The sequence below is a fragment of the Miscanthus floridulus genome, chromosome 19, assembly GCF_019320115.1.
Source record: "Miscanthus floridulus cultivar M001 chromosome 19, ASM1932011v1, whole genome shotgun sequence".
NCBI lineage: Eukaryota > Viridiplantae > Streptophyta > Magnoliopsida > Poales > Poaceae > Miscanthus > Miscanthus floridulus.
Genome location: NC_089598.1, coordinates 79,381,378 through 79,393,664, shown reverse-complemented (window position 1 = coordinate 79,393,664; position 12,287 = coordinate 79,381,378).

Genomic DNA, 12,287 nt, shown 5'->3' with positions numbered 1-12,287 from the left:
CATGAATTTTGGACTCATAATTAATTTATAAAAATTCATGCAAGGATTAACTATTTATAAAAGAAAAATCTATAACTATAGATCTACACATGCACTGGTCCTCAAATTTTTACCAAAGTTCACATATGCTAAGACTAGCTTACCACTAAAAATTTCATAATTTTTGGAGCACAGGAACTCTAGATATAAAATAAATAAATTTGAATGCATTCAAAAGCACATTTCAAATCCTTATTTAAATCTCCAGAAATTTCTACTGTTGAAGCCAAGAACATATTTTTACTAAATACTACACTTCCTAAGCAACATAATCATATTTATTTCACAATTTTTAGAGCTACCAAACTGAAGATACAAATTTCACAAAACAAATCAAAAACTGGATTCAAAATGAGTTAGCCTTCACTACTGCTGTCGCTGACAGGTGGGACCCGCTGGTCAGGGGACCCCACGCGTTAGTGACACGAAATAGGGCAATGGCACTGCACAGCGCTGGCGCGGCCAGAGCTCGCCGATGGCGAACTCGCCGGTGGTGACATCATCACGGCATGACCTAGGTGACCTGGCGCATTGATTGAGCTACTTGGCCAGACCTATTGCCGACCCTAGAGCTGACGGCGGCGACCATGGCGGGGTGGAGGTGCGGGTCGACGGTGAAACGCCAGTGGAAGCTATGGTGACACAAACACAAGCTCGAACGAGCATCTACGAGCTATGGTTGGCCTATTGCGCGCTCAAACGTGGCATGCGGTGGTCGGAGTCAGCCGGACCACGGTGACGGAGTGTGGCGGAAGAGCTCCGGCGAGGCGTTGCACGGCACTGGGGCTTACCAAGCTTGGTCAGCGAGCACGGGAGGAGGCAGTGGGTCGCTGAGGCACTAGTGGAGGCGTTGCCGGGGTGGAGAAGCAGCGAGGGCGAGTTGGCGTTGGCTATGGCGACTGCAGAGGTGCGGCCGAGCTCGGCTGTCGCTGCGGCGAGGAAGACGTAGCAGAAATTGGGAAATGAGGCGCGGGGTGGCTCGGGCGGGCGCTGGCGGTGATGAAGGCGCGCCCAGGCGCGTCATGGCCAGCGCGGACAGACCGGTGGCGACGCGCGGCCGTTTCCCACACCACGCGGCGCGCGGTGTCTGAAACCGGTCGGCCATTGTGCCGGTCGATTCAGTTCGTCAGTCGCGCGATGCAGTGCCTGACGACGAGTTTTGGTGATGAATTAACTTCCAAACCGTGACGAATTAGCGCTAGGTTACTAAACCAACTTTGTAGACCTAAGTACCAGTTACAAATGTTGTTCAATGATCGTGTCTCAATTCTCAACCGAATTCAAGTTATATTGTCATGAAGGTCAGCTTGTCAGGCTGTTCAAGGAACTTGACTTAGAAAATTTTTCGTAAGTGTTGAAATCAAGATTTTGATGATTCTTGTGATCCAATTTCAAACATGTTAGGAGCTGAATCAGTCAAAGACCCAAAAATCAAAGTTGTTCCCTATGCCAAACACTACAACTTTGCTTTAGTGAACTCCTCCATGCAAGGTCTCTAACACCTAGTTCAACTTTAGTCAAACATGCCACTTTGAAATCATGATACATACTCAAACCATGGCTAAATGACCAAACTAGCCCTAGCACTAATACCAAAGTTGTTCCTAATGATATCCTAAGCATGTTTGAGCAACTTGCAAGGTCATCCTATCATTTTATGCAGTGGTCACACATAGAGCTATCCAGGTCAACACATGAAATATCACTTAAATGCTTGATCATGAGATGTGGCCTTCATGAACAAGGTTCCTTTTGTTAACCTAAGTGTGGCTAAGGTGTTTTAGTGACTAGCATTACCCACTTGCATTCATTTGTACAAGATCATATGCATAGGTTCCAAGAAACACGAGATAACAAGCAATGTTTCATATGTTTCGATCAAATGTTTCAATTGTAAATGATGATTTATGAATGTTTGATGCTCATGCTCATGTTATGCAAGTCAAGTTATGCAAGGCTAACACCCGAGGTGTTATAGAACTCCTAGGTGACGTGTGTCATATAGAATCTCACTTCTTTCTCTTTGGAGATAGTGTTATTGTAGGTGTAAGATAGGTATACCATCAGCTCAGAAAATCATTTTAGACGCACCTGATGGTACCACTAGGTGACGAGGCTCAAGGGGAAGCTCGTTTCAGTCCATTTGGAAATAGTGTTAATCTTGACGCAAGATAGGTCCACAGTTTGCATCGAATGTATGATAGGTGTGGACATCGTTTTGGACGCACCTAATGTAACTCCTTGGTGACGTGGGTCATCGGGAATCTCACTTCTTTCCATTCGGAGACAGTGTTAGTGTCAGTGCAAGATGGGTGCATGGTTTCCCCTAGACATACCATAGGCTTAGAAATCATTTTGGACGCACCCGATGGCACCACTAGGTGACGAGGCTCAAGTGGAAGCTTGTTTCGGTCCGTTTGAAGATAGTGCTAATCTTGATGCAAGATAGTAGCACGGTTTGCGTCGAACATATAGTAGGCTCGAAAATCATTTTGGACGCACCCGATGGAACTCCAAGGTGACGTGGGTCATTTGGAATCTCACTTCTTTCTATTTGGAGACAGTGTTAGTGTCGGTGCAAGATAGGTGCATGGTTACGCTAGACATTACAAAGGCTTAGAAATTGTTTTGGACGCACTCGATGGTACCACTAGGTGACAAGGCTCAAGAGGAAGCTCGTATTGGTCCATTTGGGAATAGTGCTAATCTTGACGCAAGATAGGTCCACGGTTTGTGTCAAACGTAGCATAGGACTCAATGGAACTCCTAGGTGACTTGGGTCATGTGGAATCTCTCTTCTTTCTGTTTGGAGACAAAGTTAGTGTCAGTGCAAGATAGGTGCATGGTTTGTGCTAGACGTACCATAGGCCCAGAAATCATTATGGATGCATCTGATGGTACCACTAGATGGCATGGCTAGAGTGGAAGCTCGTTTTGGTCCTTTTGGAGATAATGCTAATCTTGACGCAAGATAGGTGCATGGTTTGCATCAAACATACCATAGGTTCAAAAATCGTTTTGGATGCACCGGATGGAACTCCTAGGTGACGTATGTCATGCAGAATCTCACTTCTTTCTCTTTGGAGATAGTGTTATTGTTTGTGCAAGATAGGTTTGTCATCGACTCAAAAAATCATTTTGGACACACCCGATGGTACCACTAGGTGACGAGGCTCAAGTGGAAGCTCGTTTCGATCTGTTTGGAAATAGTGCTAATCTTGACGCAAGATAGGTCCACGGTTTACGTCAAATGTATGATAGGCTCTGACATTGTTTTGGATGCACCCAACGTAACTCCTAGGTGACGTGGGTCACAGAGAATCTCACTTCTTTCCATTTGGAGACAGTGTTAGTGTCGGTGCAAGATGGGTCCTTGGTTTGCCCTAGACATACCATAGGCTTAGAAATCATTTTGGACGCACCCGATGGCACCACTAGGTGACGAGGCTCAAGTGGAAGCTTGTTTCGGTCCGTTTGAAGATAGTGCTAATCTTGATGCAAGATAGTAGCACGGTTTGCGTCGAACCTACCATAGGCTCGAAAGTCATTTTGGACGCACCCGATGGAACTCTAAGGTGACATGGGTCATTTGGAATCTCACTGCTTTCTATTTGGAGACAGTGTTAGTGTCGGTGCACGATAGGTGCATGGTTACGCTAGACATAACAAAGGCTTAGAAATTGTTTTGGACGCACTCGATGGTACCACTAGGTGACAAGGTTCAAGTGGAAGCGTGTTTCGGTCCGTTTGGGAATAGTGCTAATCGTGACGCAAGATAGGTGCATGGTTTGTGTCAAACATACCATAGGCTCGAAAATTGTTTTGGATACACTCGATGGAACTCCTAGGTGACTTGGGTCATGTGGAATCTCTCTTCTTTCTGTTTGGAGACAAAGTTAGTGTCGGTGCAAGATAGGTGCATGGTTTGCACTAGACGTACCATAGGCCCAGAAATCATTATGGATGCACCTGATGGTACCACTAGATGACGAGGCTAGAGTGGAAGCTCATTTTGTTCCTTTTGGAGATAATGCTAATCTTGATGCAAGATAGGTGCACGGTTTGCATCGAACATACCATAGGTTCAGAAATAGTTTTGGATGCACCCGATGGAACTCCTAGGTGACGTATGTCATGTAGAATCTCACTTCTTTCTCTTTGGAGATAGTGTCATTATTTGTGCAAGATTGGTTTACAATCGACTCAGAAAATCATTTTGGACACACCCGACGATACCACTAGGTGACGAGACTCAAGTGGAAGCTCGTTTTGATCCGTTTGGAAATAGTGCAAATCTTGACGCAAGATAGGTCCATGGTTTGCGTCAAATGTACGATAGGCTCAGACATCATTTTGGACGCACCCAATGTAACTCCTAGGTGACGTGGGTCATGGGGAATCTCACTTCTTTCCATTTGGAGACAGTGTTAGTGTCGGTGCAAGATGGGTGCATGGTTTGCGCTAGACATACCACAGGCTTAGAAATCATTTTGGACGCACCTGATGGCACCACTAGGTGACGAGGCTCAAGTGGAAGCTCGTTTCGGTCCGTTTAAAGATAGTGCTAATCCTAACGCAAGATAGTAGCATGGACGGTTTGCGTCGAACGCACCATAGGCTCAAAATTTGTTTTGGATACACCCGATGGAACTCCTAGGTGACTTGGGTCATGTGGAATCTCTCTTCTTTTTGTTTGGAGACAGTGTTAGTGTCAGTGCAAGATAGGTGCTTGGTTTGCGCTAGACATACCATAGGCCTAGAAATCATTTTGGATGCACCTGATGGTACCACTAGATGACGAGGCTAAAGTGGAAGCTTGTTTCGGTCCTTTTGGAGATAATGCTAATCTTGACGCAAGATAGGTGCACGGTTTGCATCGAACATACCATAGGTTCAGAAATCATTTTGGATGCACCCGATGGAACTCCTAGGTGACGTGGGTCATGTAGAATCTCACTTCTTTCTCTTTGGAGATAGTGTTATTGTAGGTGCAAGATCGGTATACCATGAGCTCAGAAAATCATTTTGGACGCACCCGATGCTACCACTAGGTGACGAGGCTCAAGTGGAAGCTCATTTTGGTCCGTTTGGAAATAGTGCTAATCTTAACTCAAGATAGGTCCACGATTTGCGTCGAATGTACGATCATCTTGGACATCATTTTGGACGCACCCATTGTAACTCCTAGGTGACGTGGATCATGTGGAATCTCACTTCTTTCTGTTTGGAGACAGTGTTTGTGTCGGTGCAAGTTTGGTGCATGCTTTGCGTAAGACGTACCACCGGCATAGAAATCATTGTGGATGCACCTGATGGTACCACTAGGTGACGAGGCTCAAGTGAAAGCTCGTTTCAGTCCATTTGAAGATAGTGCTAATCTTGACGTAAGATAGTAGCACGGTTTGCATCGGACGTATCATAGGCTCAGAAATTGTTTTGGATGCACCTGATGGAACTCCAAGGTGACGTGGGTCATTTGGAATCTCACTTCTTTTTGTTTGGAGACAGTGTTAGTGTCAGTGCAAGATAGGTGCATGGTTTGCGCTAGACATACCATTGGCTCAGAAATCTTTTTTGACACACTAGATGGTACCACTAGGTGACAAGGCCCAAGTGGAAGCTCGTTTCGGTCCATTTGGAAATTGTGCTAATCTTGACGCAAGATAGGTGCATGGTTTGCGTCAAACGTACCAGTGTCGGTGCAAGATAGGTGCATGGTTTGCGCTAGAAGTACCATAGGCTCAGAAATCGTTTTGGACGCACCTAACGTTACCACTAGGAGATGAGGCTCAAGTGGAAGCTCGTTTCAGTCCATTTGGAAATAGTGCTAATCTTTGCATCGAAGGTACAATAGGCTCAGAAATTGTTTTGAACGCACCTGATGGAACTCCTAGGTGATGTGGGTCATGTGGAATCTCACTTCTTTCCTTTTGGAGATAGTGTTAGTGTCAGTGCAAGATGGGTGCATGGTTTGCTCTTGACGTACCACAGGCTTAGATAATGTTTTAGATGTACCCGATGGTACCACTAGGTGACGAGGCTCAAGTGGAAGCTCATTTCGGTCCTTTTAGAGAAAGTACTAATTTTGATGCAAGATAGGTGCACGGTTTGCATCAAACGTACCATAGGCTCGGGAATCATTTTGGACGCACCCGAGGGAACTCCTAGGTGACGTGGGTCATCTAGAATCTCACTTCTTTCTCTTTGGAGATATGGTTATTGTAGGTGTAAGATAGGTATACCATCAGCTCAGAAAATCATTTTGGACGCACCCGATCGTACCACTAGGTGACGTGGCTCAAGTGGAAGCTTGTTTCGGTCCATTTGGAAATAGTGCTAATCTTGACACAAGATAGGTCCACAGTTTGCGTCGAATGTACGATAGGCTCGGACATCGTTTTGGACGCACTTGATGGAACTCTAAGGTGACGTGGGTCATTTGGAATCTCAATTCTTTTTGTTTGGAGATAGTGTTAGTGTCAGTGCAAGATAGATGCATGGTTTGCGCTAGACATACCATTGGCTCAGAAATCTTTTTCGACACACTCGATGGTACCACTAGGTGACAAGGCCCAAGTGGAAGCTTGTTTTGGTCCGTTTGGAAATTGTGCTAATCTTGACGCAAGATTGGTGCACGGTTTGCATCAAACGTACCAGTGTTGGTGCAGGATAGCTGCATGGTTTGCGCTAGAAGTACCATAGGCTCAGAAATCGTTTTGGACGCACCTAACGTTACCACTAGGAGATGAGGCTCAAGTGGAAGCTCGTTTCAGTCCATTTGGAAATAGTGCTAATCTTTGCGTCGAAGGTACAATAGGCTCAGAAATTGTTTTGAACGCACCCAATGGAACTCCTAGGTGACGTGGGTCATGTGGAATCTCACTTCTTTCCTTTTGGAGATAGTGTTAGTGTCGGTGCAAGATGGGTGCATGGTTTGCTCTAGACGTACCACAGGCTTAGATAATGTTTTGGATGCACCCGATGGTACCACTAGGTGACAAGGCTCAAGTGGAAGCTCATTTTGGTCCTTTTAGAGATAGTACTAATTTTGACACAAGATAGGTGCACGGTTTGCATCAAACATACCATAGGCTCGGAAATCGTTTTGGACGCACCCGAGGGAACTCCTAGGTGACGTGGGTCATCTAGAATCTCACTTCTTTCTCTTTGGAGATATGGTTATTGTAGGTGTAAGATAGGTATACCATTAGCTCAGAAAATCATTTTGAACGCACCCGATCGTACCACTAGGTGACGTGGCTCAAGTGGAAGCTCGTTTCAGTCCGTTTGGAAATAGTGCTAATCTTGACACAAGATAGGTCCACGGTTTGCATCGAATATACGATAGGCTCGGACATCATTTTGGACGCACCCGATGGAACTCTAAGGTGACATGGGTCATTTGGAATCTCACTTCTTTTTGTTTGGAGATAGTGTTAGTGTTGGTGCAAGATAGATGTATGGTTTGCGCTAGACTTACCATAGGCTCAGAAATCTTTTTCGACGCACTCGATGGTACCACTAGGTGACAAGGCTCAAGTGGAAGCTCGTTTTGGTCCATTTGGAAATTGTGCTAATCTTGACGCAAGATAGGTGCACGGTTTGTGTCAAATGTACCATAGGCTCAGAAATCATTTTGGATACACCCGATGGAACTCCTAGGTGACTTGAGTCTTGTGGAATCTCTCTTCTTTCCATTTGGAGATAGTGTTAGTGTCAGTGTAGGATAGGTGCATGGTTTGCGCTAGAAGTATAATAGGCTCAAAAATCATTTTGGATGCACCAGACGTTAAGTGTAAGCTCGTTTCAGTCCATTTGGGAATAGTGCTAATCTTTGCGTCGAAGGTACCATAGGCTCAGAAATCGTTTTGGACGCACCCAATTGAATCCCTAGCTGATGTGGGTCATGTGGAATCTCACTTCTTTCCTTTTGGAGACAGTGTTAGTGTCGGTGCAAGATGGGTGCATGGTTTGCTCTAGACATACCACAGGCTTAGATAACATTTTGGACGCACCCGATGGTACCACTAGGTGACGAGGCTCAAGTGGAAACTCGTTTTGGTCCTTTCAGAGATAGTACTAATTTTGACGTAAGATAGGTGCACGGTTTACATCGAACGTACCATAGGCTTGAAAGTTGTGTTGGACGCACCCGATGGAACTCCTAGGTGACGTGTGTCATATAGAATCTCACTTCTTTCTCTTTGGAGATAGTGTTATTGTAGGTGTAAGATAGGTATACCATCAGCTCAGAAAATCATTTTAGACGCACCTGATGGTACCACTAGGTGACGAGGCTCAAGGGGAAGCTCGTTTCAGTCCGTTTGGAAAAAGTGTTAATCTTGACGCAAGATAGGTCCACGGTTTGCATCGAATGTATGATAGGCGTGGACATCGTTTTGGACGCACCCAATGTAACTCCTTGGTGACGTGGGTCATCGGGAATCTCACTTCTTCCATTCGGAGATAGTGTTAGTGTCGGTGCAAGATGGGTGCATGGTTTCCTCTAGACATACCACAGGCTTAGAAATCATTTTGGATGCACCCGATGGCACCACTAGGTGACGAGGCTCAAGTGGAAGCTTGTTTCGGTCCATTTGAAGATAGTGCTAATCTTGATGCAAGATAGTAGCACGGTTTGCGTCGAACATATAGTAGGCTTGAAAATCATTTTGGACGCACCCGATGGAACTCCAAGGTGATGTGGGTCATTTGGAATCTCACTTCTTTCTATTTGGAGACAGTGTTAGTGTCAGTGCATGATAGGTGCATGGTTACGCTAGACATAACAAAGGCTTAGAAATTGTTTTGGACACACTCGATGGTACCACTAGGTGACAAGGCTCAAGAGGAAGCTCGTATTGGTCCGTTTGGGAATAGTGCTAATCTTGACGCAAGATAGGTGCACGGTTTGTGTCAAACGTAGCATAGGACTCAATGGAACTCCTAGGTGACTTGGGTCATGTGGAATCTCTCTTCTTTCTGTTTGGAGACAAAGTTAGTGTCAATGCAAGATAGGTGCATGGTTTGCGCTAGACGTACCATAGGCCCAGAAATCATTATGGATGCATCTGATGGTACCACTAGATGACATGGCTAGAGTGGAAGCTCGTTTTGGTCCTCTTGGAGATAATGCTAATCTTGACGCAAGATAGGTGCACGGTTTGCATCAAACATACCATAGGTTCAAAAATCATTTTGGATGCACCGGATGGAACTCCTAGGTGACGTATGTCATGCAGAATCTCACTTCTTTCTCTTTGGAGATAGTGTTATTGTTTGTGCAAGATAGGTTTGCCATCGACTCAGAAAATCATTTTGGACACACCCGACGGTACCACTAGGTGACGAGGCTCAAGTGGAAGCTCGTTTCGGTCTATTTGGAAATAGTGCTAATCTTGACGCAAGATAGGTCCATGGTTTGCGTCGAATGTATGATAGGCTCTAACATTGTTTTGGACGCACCCAACGTAACTCCTAGGTGACGTGGGTCACAGAGAATCTCACTTCTTTCCATTTGAAGATAGTGTTAGTGTCGGTGCAAGATGGGTCCTTGGTTTGCCCTGACATACCATAGGCTTAGAAATCGTTTTGGACGCACCTGATGGCACCACTAGGTGACGAGGCTCAAGTGGAAGATTGTTTCGGTCCGTTTGAAGATAGTGCTAATCTTGATGCAAGATAGTAGCACGGTTTGCGTCGAACATACCATAGGCTCGAAAGTCATTTTGGACGCACCCGATGGAACTCTTAGGTGACATGGGTCATTTGGAATCTCACTTCTTTCTATTTGGAGACAGTGTTAGTGTCGGTGCACGATAGGTGCATGGTTACACTAGACATAACAAAGGCTTAGAAATTGTTTTGGATGCACTCGATGGTACCACTAGGTGACAAGGTTCAAGTGGAAGCGCGTTTCGGTCTGTTTGGGAATAGTGCTAATCGTGACGCAAGATAGGTGCACGGTTTGTGTCAAACGTACCATAGGCTCGAAAATTGTTTTGGATACACTCGATGGAACTCCTAGGTGACTTGGGTCATGTGGAATCTCTCTTCTTTCTGTTTGGAGACAAAGTTAGTGTCGGTGCAAGATAAGTGCATGGTTTGCACTAGACGTACCATAGCCCAGAAATCATTATGGATGCACCTGATGGTACCACTAGATGACGAGGCTAGAGTGGAAGCTTGTTTTGGTCCTTTTGGAGATAATGCTAATCTTGACACAAGATAGGTGCATGGTTTGCATCGAACATACCATAGGTTCAGAAATAGTTTTGGATGCACCCGATGGAACTCCTAGGTGACGTATGTCATGTAGAATCTCACTTCTTTCTCTTTGGAGATAGTGTTATTGTTTGTGCAAGATAGGTTTACAATCGACTCAGAAAATCATTTTGGACACACCCGATGGTACCACTAGGTGACGAGACTCAAGTGGAAGCTCGTTTTGATCTGTTTGGAAATAGTGCAAATCTTGACACAAGATAGGTCCATGGTTTGCGTCGAATGTACGATAGGCTCAGACATCATTTTGGATGCACCCAATGTAACTCCTAGGTGACGTGGGTCATGGGGAATCTCACTTCTTTCCCTTTGGAGACAGTGTTAGTGTCGGTGGAAGATGGGTGCATGGTTTGCGCTAGACATACCACAGGCTTAGAAATCATTTTGGACGCACCTGATGGCACCACTAGGTGACGAGGCTCAAGTGGAAGCTCGTTTCGGTCCGTTTAAAGATAGTGCTAATCCTAACGCAAGATAGTAGCACGGTTTGCGTTGAACATACCATAGGCTCAAAAATCATTTTGGATGCACCCAATGGAACTCCGAGGTGACATGGATCATTTGGAATCTCACTTCTTTCTATTTGGAGACAGTGTTAGTGTTGGTGCATGATAGGTGCATGGTTTGTGCTGGACATAACATAGGCTCAGAAATCATTTTGGACGCACTCGATGGTACCACTAGGTGGCAAGGCTCAAGTGGAAGCTCGTTTCGGTCCATTTGAAAATAGTGCTAAACTTGACGCAAGATAGGTGCACGATTTGCATCAAACGCACCATAGGCTCAAAAATTGTTTTGGATACACCCGATGGAACTCCTATGTGACTTGGGTCATGTGGAATCTCTCTTCTTTTTGTTTGGAGACAGTGTTAGTGTCAGTGCAAGATAGGTGCTTGGTTTGCGCTAGACGTACCATAGGCCTAGAAATCATTTTGGATGCACCTGATGGTACCACTAGATGACGCGGCTAAAGTGGAAGCTCGTTTCGGTCCTTTTGGAGATAATGCTAATCTTGACGCAAGATAGGTGCACGGTTTGCATCGAACATACCATAGGTTCAGAAATCGTTTTGGATGCACTCGATGGAACTCCTAGGTCACGTATGTCATGCAAAATCTCACTTCTTTCTCTTTGGAGATAGTGTTATTGTTTGTGCAAGATAGGTTTGCCATCAACTCAGAAAATCATTTTGGACACACTAGACGGTACCACTAGGTGACGAGGCTCAAGTGGAAGCTCGTTTTGGTCCGTTTGGAAATAGTGCTAATCTTGACGTAAGATAGGTCCATGGTTTGCGTCGAATGTATGATAGGCTCTGACATCATTTTGGACGCACCCAACGTAACTCCTAGGTGGCGTGGGTCACGAAGAATCTCACTTCTTTCCATTTGGAGACAGTGTTAGTGTCGGTGCAAGATGGGTCCACGGTTTGCCCTAGACATACCATAGGCTTAGAAATCGTTTTGGACGCACCCGATGGCACCACTAGGTGACGAGGCTCAAGTGGAAGCTTGTATCGGTCTGTTCAAAGATAGTGCTAATCTTGACGCAAGATAGTAGCACGGTTTGCGTCGAACGTACCATAGGCTCGAAAGTCATTTTGGACGCACCCGATGGAACTCTGAGGTGACGTGGGTCATTTGGAATCTCACTTCTTTCTATTTGGAGACAGTGTTAGTGTCGGTGCACGATAGGTGCATGATTACGCTATACATAACAAAGGCTTAGAAATTGTTTTGGATGCACTCGATGGTACCACTAGGTGACAAGGTTCAAGTGCAAGCGTGTTTCGGTTCGTTTGGGAATAGTGCTAATCTTGACGCAAGATAGGTGCACGGTTTGTGTCAAACATACCATAGGACTCGATGGAACTCCTAGGTGACTTGGGTCATGTGGAATCTCTATTCTTTCTGTTTGGAGACAAAGTTAGTGCCGGTGCAAGATAGGTGCATGGTTTGCGCTAG